General features: G+C 43.7%; 1 long non-coding RNA gene across 1 annotated transcript in view; it reads left to right on the top strand.

The window, feature by feature from the left end:
* The window catches only part of LOC144824099 (uncharacterized), a 125,173-nt gene that overhangs the window by 17,906 nt on the left and 91,140 nt on the right, over nucleotides 1–16,127 (top strand). Inside the window, exon 2 of the long non-coding RNA XR_013608898.1 lies at nucleotides 7,997–8,062. This is a non-coding gene — a long non-coding RNA (uncharacterized LOC144824099). The remainder of the gene's footprint in view (nucleotides 1–7,996; nucleotides 8,063–16,127) is intronic.

Raw genomic sequence — 16,127 nt, 5'->3', positions numbered from 1 at the left:
CAAAAGCACACCATCCTCATGACATAGAGCGGAGCTGGGCCAGAAAGAGAAGACTCAGTGTCCGACCACTTCCGGAGTGGCCCCCGGGCCACGGGGAGCAGGGCGTGGGGAGAGTCCACCCGTCTAGACTGCAATCCAAGGATATCACGTCGTCTCGGGGAAACAACATCCACAATAAAAGTCTCTTCAGGGCTCGGAGTCTCATAGCCAGCATCGTCGGACAGGGCAGCCATCTTGTCGCAGACAGGCTCGGGGCAAGGAAAGTCACTGCGGGCCCGCGAATCAGCCAAACTCGAATTTCCCAGGGCGCATAGAATATTATCCACCTTGCTGGTCAGGGCTCGAACAGAGTCCACCACATCGTGAACAAGGGAGACAACAGCCGCCAGTAGATCGCCACGTCCCTGGTCGCGCTCACGCTGCCCTTCACACATGTCCCTCTGATCCACATGCCCATGACCACACTGCAGCCCAGACTCCTCAAAGCCGCCTTCCATTGTCACCCTCAGCGGTCTGCGACATAAACACTCCGGGCCCAGCAGGGCGTCAAAGCACCGCATAGTGAAGTAGCGGCAAACAAAACACAGACGGTGCCATAGATAGTGTCCTGTAGCAATGCCGCCCTGTCCGACTTGCGAGAGGCAGAAAATTTGGGAACCTCCCGCCAACGGCGGGACAACGCACTAGCCGTGTCGTGGCAGCCAACAATCCGAGCACCAGCAATTGCACAATTCCCCCGATAATCCGCCGGGTGCGATTTGCTCCGTGGCTGTAGTCTGACAGGGCACACGTTTTTTTAAAATTTCGGCCGTTTCCCGGCAGGAATGATCCGACCGGCTCACCACACTGACTGGCGTCCGGTGTTATTCACTTAGTAACCGGCCTCGATACCCACTCGAGGTCCCGGTCACAGGGCCGCTGCGGGCCGCAAGCTGCGGGCGGACATTTCACCCGCTTGCGAGGGATCGCAAGCCTCAGGATTTCGCCATGGGTCATCGAAACCCATCGGCTTCCGCAACGTGTCGCTTTGGCGCAGGATTGCCGACAGGATAAGAACAAAGGAGAAGACGGATCCCGGAGCCGAGGGACTAAGCGACCGACCCCGGCGCCATCTTGGCTCCTCCCTAGTGGAGTTTCTTGTTCTCTTGAGGAGAGTAGTCTTACTGGATAGTGGTTGGCATGATGGACCCGATTAACGTATTGCCCAGTGATTGACTATGTTGGAGGAGGTGGTGGCTAAATCCTCCTACTGGTGTCTGTGTTCACCACCCTCCCTGTCTGGCTTTGTTATTCCTTGCTCCATGCAGTTGTTTCTGAATTTGTAAAGGCTGTTTCCCAACTGCTGTGCAACTTCTGCTACTCTTAGAGCTGAGATTTTCATGAAAGTCTTATAGTCTGAATTCAGCAGCGTAATCGGACGGAATGTATGAAGCTCTGTGGTTATACTGAATAAGCAGCTACCTATGTTATGCCATCTATTAATGTAATAACTGCACTTTCACAATTGCTTTATTAACCTTCCTGGTTTATCAAATTTGCTTGAAAATGCACGATTTTTCTTCTTTTTTTTCAAAATTTTCTTGGGGGGGATTATCCTCCCAAACCCCCCTGTTGGGGTTACGGCTTGCTATCGCTGCGCACGCTTGCTACGGTGCTGTATGCAAATCACTTTGCGCCCCACCACTTTCAAATGTCACCCACCGCCCCTGTGGAGATCACTGGTAGGTAATCGGTTCGATAGCAGCCACTGACAAGGAAGTGCATGTGAAACATACCTTCGGTGACTATCATGCTAACTTGCGTTAATTGACAGTTAAACTTTTCCTTAGAATTATTTACTCTTTTCAGTTTGCCTTTATATATGTATTCATATGGTATTTCTACAGCATGAAGCTCGCAAAAAAGCATCAGTGCGCTGTATAGGGGCTTTGTGATGTGGCAAATGCTGCAAATATACTGAGCACCTTCCTTAGTCAATGTTTTTTTTTATGAGAAACCTCGAGAAATGCCCTTACATGGACACAACTTCAGAGAAATGCTGTCACAGAGAAATACTTTCACAGAGAAGCTGCCGCATATGAAAATAATATTAGGGTAGTGCAAAGAAATAGCTAGAAAATTAAACATTTGAATAAAGAAGTTAAAGATGCTACAAAGCGATAAGGTAAGACTCGGCAGAAGGGATAACGTTAAAGCTGGCTTTATTAAGAGTTAAAGTAAAGGCTTGGTTTGATTAGGTTCAGAGTTAAAGATTAGCGTTGAGGTTGGTTTAGGTCAGTTTCATGTAGGCCAGTCAGCTCAGTTAAATGTTTGGGTTAATTTAAGATGTAAGTTTGGGGTTAGGGAAAGGTTAGGGTTACATTTTGGTGAAGGGATGGGTTTGAGGTAAGGGTAAATATAGGGTGGGACATACATTTCAGCAGTAAAGGCATTTGATAGATAAGTTTCTTTTTTAGTATATCTTGTAAATAAAACGTTTATTTAACAACTAGATTAGGCTTTTTTACCTTCTATTACTCCTACAAATGGTGGTTATGATGTTTACTTTGATAGCCCAAGAAGTTTCCACTCACTCCACTTTATAATTATGAATATAGAACATAGTATGACTTAACATTGAAATGTCTGCATTGTGGCTTCCTTGTAAAGGAGTTTTCTGTGTAAAGGCATTTTCTATAGTGACATGGATACCGTTTATATACCTGTAGATTTGTGTTAACTTACATACATGCAGTGCTTAATTTGAGCCGGTGCTTTCCTGTGCTCGGCACCGGCACTTATTTGGCAGCACTGACACTTACAACATTTTGCCACATGGTGGGCTATTTGTCTGATTTAGAGTGACCTATCAAGTAATGGTTTCAGGCTGGTCATATATATGTCGGGCTTTAATCGATACAAAGTCACACTGGTAGTCACCATCTGACAAATATATTTGGTGTAGTAAACTCTTCAAAACATGTCATCAATGAGGGAAACAATATTGTCTACATTTACTGGTGACGTTTTCCTTTTTGACACTACCTTACCCATGACTCTCAGGTCGCCTCTTGGTGATGTCATCACACCTATGGGCGTCACATCGATTGGGAAAGGAATGGGAATGAAAATAAATGAAGCTGGCTGTTACTCTGCCGGTACCTCCCCAACGGCTCGGCTGACCGTCTAGAGGTACCGATGGAGAGGTAAGCCTGCAGTGGTGGAGCGTAATGTCTTTGGAACTAGTTAGTGTGAATGTAGCATTTTACTAGATGTGCAGTCGCTGCTATTTTCCTTTCTGGGGCAAGTGTTTACGGTACAAGCACAGTGTCTGTGAGCACGTACTAAGTCAGTGATGGGCTAGGTGGCAATGGATCACTGTGTCCAGGGCTTTAAGTGGGGGGGCTGTGGGGGGCTGAGCCCCCCCAGTTTCTTTTAGGGGGCCTCGAAAGGGGGCTCTAGGGGGCTCTATTTTCGGGCCTCAAAGGTCAATGGTAGGGTGAGCAGACGTCCTGATTTTTGTTTGGTGTTACTAGTGTGGGTAACATGTCTTGATAGTGAAATACTGCCAATTTCGTTTTTCACATTTGAAAGGCTATCTTTCCCATAGGATAACATGGGGAATGCTGTGTGACATGTTTACCTGCATATCTTCTATTAGTAATGCTTCTACCTTAAACATCTACCTCCAGCAGCATTTTTGGAAATTAAAGTTAACCAGTGACCATCTATTTCGGCCTGCTGGAGCTGGCAGAAACAAATGCCCTTGCCGTAAAGACGTGGATATCAAATACAGGGGAGTGATTCATTTGAGGTAGTCAGAGGCCGGAATCGAAATCAAATAATTATATCAAAAGTTTTACCTCTGACACCATAGATCAAACAAGATAGTTTTTAAATCAGAAGTCCTTTTAATTGACTCTGTGCATCTTATTGCTTTTTTTCTATTTTTTGTTTACTTTTTTATGAAAGGGTTAGTTGTGCTCACAATCTATACAGAATGATTTCTCAAATTTTCATGCATCCATTTTTGCACATGTTATATACACTAAATAATATTTACAAAATGTGGAATCAAATTGATCCAGTGAACTCATCAGTATTAGATCAAAACATTTACAAAACACATTTATATATACATTTATGTACTTCAAATCAAGTCCTACTCGTTTGCTAGAATGGTGTTATTCTTTTCTTAGCATTTTTTGTTAGTTGGTCCTATTAGAGTTCAGAGTCTATTATTTAAAACAATATACTGGAGAGCTCATACAGTCCGGCTCCTATAAATTACTATAGATCTTATCTTCCTAGTGTATTGTGCTCTGATCCTCTATGAAGAGTGCCGACGCGTTTCGACCTTGGTAGTTGTGGACCTCTTATTTAATAGAAGGTCTTCATCAGGGCGTGGTGTATGTTACGTAGGACAGTTTTCTATAAAAGAGACAATCAAAAATAATCATAATGACTTTAGTGTTCTAAGTGTTTCTATTTACATGTGCAGGTCTTTGTTATAATTACTTGGCGTAAAGACAGCTCTCCTAAGCTACTTCGAAACAGTTGGACTCACAAAATGTCTGCTACATGATATCTTGATTGCAGTATGTTCAGATGGAGCAGCAGTAATGTTTGGTAAAAAAGGAAGAGTAGTAGCATTGCTGAAATCAGAATTTCCAAATCTTGTACTGACATGGCATTGTTTGGCTCACGGACTAGAACTTGCTGTGGCAGATACAGTTGATGAGGTTGCCGGGGTCAATCACTTCAAGATTTTCATGGACTCAATGTATGCCACATACAGGATGTCACCAAAGAACCAGAGAGAGCTAAATCTGGCCTTCTTGGATACTCCGATGCCCATGAAGCGGTAGTCACCGCATCAAGTGTAAGCATAGCAAGACTTTGCTTTTCCTTATACCACGAGGTTAACAACAGTAGTGTAAACCGATCAATTGGCGGCCCGATTGTTTAGCCGCCAACATGGCAATTACATTCACTAATGCCCGAGCGCGTTCGGCGCCGCAGTTTAATGGCGATCACTCTCCCTTACCTCTCCCTCCCTCCCACAATCCCAGCTGCCCTGTCGTACCATCACCTCTTCACGGCGCTAGGTTGTTGTATTCACCTTAATCACGCTCCGGCAACTGCCGATGGAGCACTCTGTCTATCGTACCTGATGGACCACGGGTACGAACTGAAAATATGGTTTTCCCATATCATCACCTTACCTAGGTGAACTCACTCAGCACAATAATTGTTTAGTGTACACCCTTGTTTTGTTTCCCCCAGTACGTAATCCCAACCCTGTTTCCCCTCCTTTTTTCTTACAGGTTTTCTCTGGAACCAGGAAAAGACACCCCTTTTACACCAGATCACTATTTTGTGGTCTTCAAATTGAACGAGGGCTGGACGCACCTTAGCGTGTGCGGACCACCCCGTCCAATCTTCACGGTCCTGACGAAAACCAAAATCTTTTTTGAATGGTTGAAACATGTAGACCTAATTTTACTTTATTCACATAGCACACTTCGCTATTTTTAAACGTATTACACTTCTTGAGACACCAAAGCCTTCCTAGTTAGGCACAGGTGCCACACTTGTTTTGATAAGGGTTCAAACACTCAAGAGTAAAGTCTTGAAGTGAGTAGTCTTGGCCCTTTTTTAACACACTTAACACTGTAATTTTATGCACATATAAATGAAAAAGAAACCCGCTCCACTGTAGTCAGGTGTCGCAGCACACCCTATGGGCACTCGGCCTATGGGGTGGGACCCCGATGATGAAGCATGTCACCAACTAGGTTGGTGAGTGAGGGGGTCTTCTTTAAGGATATGCATTGTCCGGTAACGGGTTGGGGCACACTGTGCTGACCTGAGCTTTATGCTCTAGAAGTAGAGATTCTTCTCTATTTTTTCCCTCAGGGGGTACTCCTCCATTGTTGCTACATTTAATCCCGGGACCAGGAGTTCCCACCTCACATAGTCTGTGCAATTTCCCTAACTCTCTCCTTTGTTATATACAGCTAAATCTGGCCGCCAGCGAGCTATCTGTACAGCTTCAGAAGATTGGGAAAATGCTTGATACTAGATGGGTAGCATCCAGTTACAGATCAGTGAAAGCTGTTTGGAACTGCTTCCCTGCCTTGTGCAAACATTTTGAGAATGCTTCTAAAGACCCATCCAGACCCCTAAGAGACTGGATTAAGTATGAAGGTCTCTTGAAGAAGCTTGCATCCTATTCTTTTATCAGAGATTTGGGGGTAATGTGTGATGCACTTCAAGAGCTCAAAGACTTATCACTCTCCTTACAGAGGAGGGACATTACAATTGTTAATGCCCACAGACTTTTGGTTAGTCAAGTACGTATATTTAGAGCAATGAAGGACTCACAAGGGGAGTTTGCTTCTGCGGCTCAGAGAGCAGTTGACGAGGGCAAATTCAAAAAAGTTCCTCTTTTCCATGGTAGAAGTAACTCTGTTGCTCTGAATCCAAATCAGTTTTACCAAAGTCTGTCTATAAATATCAATAAACGATGGGCCCCAGAACTTATAGCCAGCTTCAGTGTGCTAGATGCAGGCAACTTGCCTTCTGGTGATGAATGCATTCTTTATGGTGAAACAGAGATCCAGATACTGTGTTCAAAGTTTCAGCTGCCAGTAAGAGATACTATCCAAGCTTTTAGACTTTTCAAAGATTTCGGTGGAAAGAAAACCCTTGAAGCATTAAAAAAAGTTAGTAGTTTGCATGGAAACCCTGCCAGCAAGTAATGTGGATTGCGAGACAGGTTTCAGCGCAATGAACTTAATTGCTAGTCCAACAAGGGCCTCTCTTCTTGTAGAGACCATTTTTTCATGCTTATGGGTAAAACTCAATGGTCCTCCATTTGAAACACTTGACGCAAAGCTGTATGTAAAGAGTTGGCTGGCAAAAGGTAGAAGGTCTGCTGAAGAGAATTGTTGTGAGAAACCCCAGCAAAATAGACAGTGAATATCTTCAAGGGTTTCTAAGTAATGTAAATAATTATTACATGTTTTTTTATTTTATGGCTTATACTTAATAAATATACTTTTTTGCCTATTTTATTATCCTTTGCTAGATGCGACTTCATGATTTTCTTAAGCACACAATGCTAGTTATCTTGATTTAGACCACGCCCCTACTTGGATAGGCCACACCCCTTTAAGAAATTTGTCGTGCCCCTTTTAGAGCACCCCCAGTTTTTTTCCCACTTAAAGCCCTGACTGTGTCTATATACATTCACGCCCAGATGATACTAACTGTGCAAACAACGTCATCCTAAAGACGGTGCCCGCTGTTTGAAAGTGTGAATGTCGCATTCCTCTTGATGCGCAGGTGTCTTTTTCACTCTTGTTTGAAGTGCGTGTTTACGTTATAAGTAAAATGTTTATGAGCACATATTAGTTAGCGATGGGCGAGGCTGTAAAGGATGACTGGGTCTTTCATGCATACATGCTCAGAGAAAACTAAGCAAGCGTGCAAACAACTTTATCTTACAGATGGTGCTCGCTGCAATTTAAAGAGATTGCTGAGAATAACATGCTCTTTTAGGACACAGGTCAATACATGATCTGAGACCAATTTCAAGGCCATTGTGCAAAAGATGTGCTTTAAGGAAATCTGTAATACACGATTTAAGATCGATCTGTGAGTTGCATGAGCTGCCTACTTGGAAGTTCCATGAATAATATAAGTGCAGGTCCGGCTTAATGTGGGATTGGCAAATATGTGTTCCTCCTGGCTAATTCTGTTGTATGCTTATGGACACTTTGTGCAAGTTTGTGTACAGAACCAGCTTGGGAAACACCGGTGGCGCAAATTCTTGAGTTGTGATCTATAAACAGAAGGCTGTGATAAATACTGAAAGCCTAAATAAAGTTGTTTTTTAAACGCTCTGTGACCTACAGTGGACGGATGTTGTTTGGAACTTAATGACAAAGATTTGGGTGTTCAGAAAGGTCGAGGATCAATTCAATTGAGGTTTTTTGTCTTTCCTTTCTAGAGCGGTGCCTCCTTTTTTCCTGAGCTGTTGCCAGGTGAGGGGAAGTATCGTCCTTGCAATTTCTAGGTAAGAAGAAAAGGTTTTGATCCATTATTGGAATAGGATAGCCACTATGTAATGAGTTCTGGTAACACTTTATTTTTTGTTGATTAACCGCATTGAGATGCACGTTATTCTCTATTCTTGCAGATACCCTCGGATATATGGTTCTTGCAAAAGAAGGAAGGTGATCTGGTTGTATTGTTCCAACCATTTCTATTGTACTAGTAATTATATAATTCCCTTTTTACAATACATTTCTCTCTTTTACACTATTGCAGTAGCAAGTATTGGGTGGGTCCTGGCGAAGGCACTAGACAGAACGGTATCTGAGTGTGCCGAAACATGTTGATCACTTTGTAATCTTAGGCAGCTATTTGGTTAAACTGTCTTTTTGCACTGTTTTTAATTTGAATTGCTGGAGATAATAATAAAAACAGGGTCTGAACCATGCCTGATATATGCTCATTATTGTAATGCTCGCTTTATCTCTCTCAATAAAAATTTCTGTGAACATAAAAAAAAAAAATGTAGGGTCTGTCGCAACTCAATTTTAACTTCACTTATCACTTATGCACTGCACTTAGTTCCCATACACTCAACTACTCTCATCTGGTAGGCTAATAAGTTAGAACTGCTATATGAAAACATCCTCGGGCTCCCCTATCATTATGATAGGGTTGTAGCCCTTAGTGTCACTAGAGTGACTTTAAGAGGACACCAAAATGATGAAGCATGTCACCAGGTTGGTGAGTGATGGGAATCCGGAAATCTATTGAATATTTTTCCTTTCTTTAGCGGTGATTGTCTCATTATTGTGTTTATTCTCTAGACTTTATAGTGCTCAGAACACTGTTGTAGACCCTTGGATACTCTAGGTATGTGAATATTGTTGATTGGGGCAAGGTATTCAGACAGGACTTTAAATATTGCCTCTGACCCTACTTATGGTATTTTTTTTTTATTTAGAGTGAGCACAACAACAGTTGTATACTAATTCAAAAACGTTAAAAATGACTATTACCTTATAGCTTTGTGGGTGTGGAATAGTCTGTATTGTCACACTTGTAGGGGTGTGATGGTTAGAAGCTGGTTTGGTACTGACATTGGCAGTGCTGGCCGGAGCAGTGAGTGGTGTAGGCTGTAGTGGCCTTCTGATGAGGGCCCTGGCACTTAACGTTTTACAAATTAAGCATTGCATACATGCATAGGGTCCTCTTCAGTCGGTGACATTCAAATCACAGCTAAAGGCCTTGCATGAGAAGGAGACAAAAGTTTCATATACACTTAGACTGCACATGAAAGTTCACTGTACTTTTACAAACTTTTAACTTTACACCAGAGAGTGACTTCTGCTGCTGAATGCTAAGAAAATAAAAAAAAATTGGCCAGTATACAATAAAAAGCAAACAGGAGTGACCAGTCTTGTAAATTTTAGACATGTTATAGAAAACACTGTTCCAGTGATTCATCCATTACAAGTGGTGGGTGTTGACACTGTCCAGATATTAAAATCCACATTTTATTAGACTCAGATGTCAAAATATGCAAAATTCGGCTTTAAAACAATAAAGCAAAGCACGTTTTCTGCCAAAAGATCAGGATCCACCTCATTGTTTATTTCTGTCAAATCGTACCCTGGGCAGAGGACAGAAAGTGCATAGAAATGTGGCTTATAATGCCTATATGTTATGTTAATAATAATCCACATTTGTAAAGCACGAACAATCCCCTGTAAGGGTCTCTAGGCGCTGGGGGCCATCAGGAAGATTAAGCAAGCTATTGCCCAAAGGCACATGGTGCTGGGATAACCTGCCGCCAGTGCCGGGGATCAAACCGTGATCCCCAGATTCCAGCGTCAGTCACCCTGGCCGTGGCGCCACACCTCTCCCCTCTAGTAAAGCACACTGTCACCAAAGGTTTCATGGCGCTAATCGTATGAATGTTAATGCGGAGAACCAGGTTAGCAGGATTGCCCGAAGAGCCATGTTTTCAAGGCCCTTCTAAAGCCCAGTAGGTTGTCACAGTTCCTGGTTGAGAGAGGAAGTGAGTTCTAAAGCCTAGGTGCCAGGTAGGAGAACCTGCGTGTACCCTGCCTTTTCAGTTTGATGGTGGGAGTAGTGAGGAGATGAAGGTGGGCTGATCGAAGGTTGCGCCTAGGGACATGCTTTTTAATCAGGTTATTAAGAAATTTTGGGCTGTTACAGTGCAACGCTTTAAAGACTATGCAGCCTGTCTTAAAGGCAGCGTGTTGCGCTATGGGCAACCAATGAAGTTTTGACAGCAGGGGCCTGGCCGATTGCCACCTCGGCTGTTTGTGAATAAGTCTTGCCGCCTGATTCTGAATCATTTGAAGGCAGTTAAGCAGGCCCTGGGATAGACCAGTGTAAAGAGAGTTAGAGAAATCTAGGCGTGAAAGCATCAGCGCTATTACCACCTGGACCAGAGCTGAGTGGGACAACAGATGAGCAATTTTCCTAACTTTACCCAACTGGAAAAGACTGGTGGAGACCACAGCTCCCACGTGTACTTTAAATGAGAGATCGGAGTCTATAGTCACCCCAAGACTTTTCACTGATAGAGAGGGGGTGGGCCTAATTCGCATGGCCAGAAGTGAGATCCCCAGCAAGTAGAGCTCTTCCCAGGCAGCACCAGTTCCGTCTTGCCAGGGTTGAGTTCTAGTTGATTAAGATCCATCCAACGCTGAATGTTAAGCATCATGGATTGAAATTCAGCGGCGGCATTTAGGGAATCCAGAGAAAAAACATATAACATATGTTATTTTGCAAAGACTACACACCCGATCCCTCTGTGGCAGAGGCTCCGGCTGTGGATTAAGATATAAAGAATTATGCAGGAGTAGCCAGGATAACTACTGGCAACTGTTACTACTGGTGCATGGCAAACTATGGGCCCTTAGGTTGGGTATTATTGTTGGTGTCCGACATTAGTATGTTCGGTTCTCTGCTTTCCTGTTAAGTTTCCAAAGGACGGACTATTTACAGGCAGCAGTGATCTATGGCTGGAGGCTATTTGTGAATTTATATAATCAGCACTGACAAACCACCAAACGGGTCTTAACCTGAGACATTCCTTCACAACAGTGCTCTAGTACCCCAATAACCTTCTCTTAAACAGGGATTGTGTACGGGGCGCCTGATGTGGTTTGGGCCTATCCGTATGAATTCCGGGCAGGTACCCACTTAAACTTTAAACTAGGACTACACTGAAATGTGCCTATCTCTGGACATTGCAGGTATGTCACAATTATAGTTCAGGCGGGGAATTCCATGTAAAAATTCACTTTTTTGATTTCAATAAAGGCTTACAATAAACAAAATTGTCGGAGGGGAGAGAGGAAATGGTCCATTATGGGGATCATAGGGTATTTTCTCCCTACCTCGAATCAATCTTACAAAAGGTGTGGTAAGGTCATGACTTAACACAAGGTTATAAGGGTTGTAACCCTCCCTTTTATTGACCTAAATTGTATCTACTTTTTAACCATACCAGTGGTACCCAAAATGAAGGGACACCGGAGTAACCACAAGGCATTTCCCACATTTACTCCCCTTCAGAATTCGAACCTGGAAGAAGTTTGAGCCCACCCTGGTTTCCAGCGACCCAATGATTAGGCATGACAACAATAGGGTGTGTAGGGGTCCATAATGAAAAATATTTCTAATTTGTATAGGAGCAATAGGACCAGATCACCATTTTATAATTGAGTACAGGGTGGTGGGATACTTTTTGTAAGATTGATTTTGATAAAGATCAGAAACAAATGAGTTGTAACAGCAAGAAATCTGGTCTTTTGATCTTCTGGGATCAAAGGGTTTCAGCTCAAAATATATTAGTCTTAAATTCTACACCACTGGTACCTGCGTTCCTACATTGGCTTCCGCCTGCCGGTCATAACCAATTCAAACATACTGAGGCAGCCCTAGGACACTCTCCTGGCTCCCGGACTGTCCCTTGTCTGGAGACGTGCAATGCCCGGGCCCCTGAGGGCCCTAGGCGGGACTTCAGAGTCCGCAGACAGCAGCAGCTTCAGATAGTTCAAGGACAAGAGGAAAACATCAGTGCCCGGCGGCACAGGCGTCAACGCACTACAGACCAACACACTGGAAACAACACACACAGACCACAAACACACCAGGGACCAACACACACAGACCACAAACACACCAGGGACCAACACACACAGACCACAAACACACCAGCGACCAACACACAAAGACCACAAACACACCAGGGACCAACATACACAGACCACAAACACACTGGAGCCGAGCACACACAGACCACAAACACACTGTGAACAACACACACAGACCACAAACACACCAGAGACTAACACACACAGACCACAGACACACCAGGGACCAATACACACAGATATCTGTGTTTGTTGTAGGAAAAACCGCCAAATAAAATGCTGCTAAATTTCCATATTTGTGCCGCTAAATTTCCATTTTTGTGCCGCTAAATTTGCTAATCCATGCCGCTATATCCTGGGGGGTCTTATTAAGTCTAGGGCAATCCAATTAATGTGTTTATTGTTTTGGAAGCGCAAGCCTAATTAAAATTAATAGGCCCCTAAATGGATACAATGGTCCTATAAAGCTAAAATGGTGAAATGGGTCGACATGTTTCGTGCCTGTTAAGCCCCATAACTGGTCTAGTGACACTTCCTCAGGACCATAAGTGTAGTTAAAGAACTGTATAATTCTTGAGCACTACCGCAGGCCTGGTTCAGTGAATTTTTACTGATAGCCAGAAGCAGTAGAAGACCCCAGATTGAATCATACTGGGGTGAAAAAGACCTAGGGGAAAGGGAGGGGAACAATAAAAGAGAGAAGACACCAAAGGCTTGTTAAAAACAATGCATAGTTGTAGAAACACTCATATGTAGGTCAAACCAGAGAACATCAATAGCGCTTGGTATGACAATGATGGCAACACTAACGCGCTATGTGAGAGCTACTGAGTAACTTGGAGGAGTAGAGAGGCACCTGTGCGGTCCAACGTGGCTAGTGATGGAAACGTGGCTAATGAAATCCGAGCGGTACAACTCGTGGTGCCGGTATCGTGATCTAGATGAGCATGAGCCCAGCTGGTGAATGTTATAAGCCAACTGGGTGCTACTTATCTATCACAGCCAAACACTAGTAGACTATATACGGTAGTTGTGACTATGCCAGGGGCTGAGGGATCAATTGCTCGTGAAAACAAAAACCATGGACAAGTGAACACGCTCTGTTTGTTACACGTCTCACACTCAAGGAAGGCAAACGCAGACTGCCGGCAGAAGAAAACCACGTGGTTGGTATAGGCGTTTGTGGCGGCATGGTGTGCTAGCTGCAGCCGTGTTAAAGTAATTATAAGGTCAAATTATGTGAGAAATTGGGCAAGAACTTATGCCGGGGAGCAACGGATCCAAGCTTATTTTAGTGATGGCAGAGGTGGCAGAAACCATGCAAGTAGCGCTGTTGCTAGGTGAAAATACAAATACAAAACCGGAGTGTTGCCTATTAGGACTCACAAAAATGACAGGTCAAGAACTGACGGGGGAGGCAGAGCACATAGTTGTTTACATTACTGATAAAAAGACAAATAGTCCCTTCTTTAAAATATACAGGTAACAGTCTTACCCTAATCATAGTAAGAGAACTCAGGTTTGCCGGGGAGAAAAACTTGCATTGGTCCTACCCTGGCTCTGGGCCCATAGAGGTTTCTTCCGGGGTCATGGCTTATAACGAGGCCGCAAGAACGTTCAAAAGTGGAGGGCTACTGCAGTGTATGTGGCGGGCAAGTTGGCTGTGGATTTTTTTTATGGCGGAGAGTCCGAAAAAATTAGCAAGGACCTACAGTACATAGGTCCCCACAAGGCGGCTTCTGATTGATATAAAATTAATTAAGTGCAGGATAAGAAGCGGGAGGAGTCTAAGTACTCTATGTCTAGGAAACCCACAGTAAAGCCAAAAGGGAGGTAAATTGGGCAGAAAGGGGGGCTCGGCGCCTGTAGGAGGTATACTAGTGCACTTGCTCCTGTGTGGCCGATAGAGAAAGAAGGAGGGGGATGAGCCCATGGTGAATTGTTGGCAGAGGCAGTAAATTGGGGGCGAGGGGGGCCGCATGATCATAAGTAAAAGGTATGGTTGTGATCGGTCCTAGGCCCCCAGCAACAAGTGCCTTGTGCTGGGCTCACTCAGCCAAGTCAAAGATGGGTGCCCAGAGTGCATGTTGGTACCCAAGTGTTTGGTGGGGCCAGTGCCATAGGTCGTCCAAAGTAGTGATCATACTAGAGGGACAAGTGGTCTCAGGTGTGTATTTGGAGGGTAATCCATATAGTGGAAGATTATTCAAGGGCGGTTGAGTTCGGCCCAGGGAATGTCATCATTAAGGCCTTGTGTATGGGAAGATAATTTGAAAACCCAGTTCTGCTCTTTCCTAAAGAGAGCCTCCTTGGAGATCTGTGGAAACGCTTCCAAGATAGTCCAAGAGAGATCATTGGTGGTATGGTTGTGATCTGCAAAGTGTGTGTACATCTTTGTGTTGGTTTTCTTACACCTGATATTGCTTCTATGTTCTGTCATTCTGGTTTTTACTAGGCGAGTGGTCATGCCTATATATTGTTGCTGACAGGGACAGGTGATGAGGTAGATGCAATTGCTCCTATTGCAATTATTATGTCTGTTTTGGTGTCATATCAGAGTGTTGGTAAGCGTGATAGTTTTGGAAGCTTTTGTCAAGGGGCAGACAACACATTGGCCACATGGAAAATGGCCAGTCACTGGTGGTAAGTTCCATAGGGTATTGGGGGATGGAAGAGTACTCTTTTTGGGTCTGGTGTTAATTAGTAGATCTTTGAGGTTTGCGGTACATTTAAAAGCAAACCTGGGTGTGTGAGGGCACTTCTAAGAAAGACCTCCTTTTCCCCTCCTTTCCCCTCCTTACCTAGGAACTGCACACCCCTTTGTTATACCTTTGTTATACCTCGGACACCACCAGCAAAATCTGTACTAATTTCTGTATTACCTGGCATCAGAGACACAATCTTATTTAGGAAAAGGAGTCCCCTGCAGAAGGATGGCTTGCCAAGAGCAGGGAGAAAGAAATATAACTTGGAAAATTCTATAGCAAGAACTATTACCTTTAAATTGCAGGCATATGAGTGTACGCAAATGACTTAAACCAAGAAATGCATGAATGATGTGTTAGAAACAAGCATTGACCAAATCTTGTATATTTTATATTAAAAATTGCAAAAATATTTATTTGATGTGCAATTCATAAAAAAGCTACAATGTCATTGGGAGACCATTCAAACAGCTGTTCAGGATCGTCTTTTGTGACACATCTAGTAGAAATTCATATCATGAACATACAGTAAGTCACTTTGGTATAAGTACATTCAGCTGAGCATATTCTCAAGTGAACGTGACATTTTCGTGGACAATAAGTGTAAATTCACTGGTAATAATCAATAATTGATAACAGTGTAACATATATTTTGGAGGGCTTGAAGAAGTAATTACTGATAATTGATAACAGTGTAACATACCATATTTTGGAGGGCTTGAAGATGTAATTACTACGTGCATTTCTGGGAAATGCCTTCATCAGGAAGCCGTCACATTACTATCTTTGCATGAGCCTTATAGTGATGTGTAATAGCCCGATGCCTCTGACTGGCAAGCTGCGTTTACAGCCTGAAAATGGATGGAAGGGAGCCCAGCGTAGCGAAAATGTCATGCCATGTAAAGCCGCGCACTAAATATGATTACATGCTCACTGAAATGTGCACCAGTGTCAGTAAGAGGAAACCTGCACCCTGAAGAGCGGTTCCATATAGCTGGCACAAACAGAGGATCTAGTTGGGGGCTAGAACCCTCGGCATGTCTAGACCCAGGTGTCTTGAGAGGGTGGTAAGCGATAGACTAGGTGGGGCTGTAAACATCCCTCCTGGGAGTCCGTTTATTTGACTGTGGAAGCACGATATGCCACGCATAAACCTTCCTTCAATCTATCAACATCAGGCCCTCCGTGCTTATACAGATGACTACTGACCCACCCTGGACCACCGTGG

This window comes from Lissotriton helveticus, chromosome 3_1 (assembly GCF_964261635.1).
Source record: "Lissotriton helveticus chromosome 3_1, aLisHel1.1, whole genome shotgun sequence".
Lineage (NCBI taxonomy): Eukaryota > Metazoa > Chordata > Amphibia > Caudata > Salamandridae > Lissotriton > Lissotriton helveticus.
This window is presented reverse-complemented; position numbering and strand designations above follow the sequence as displayed.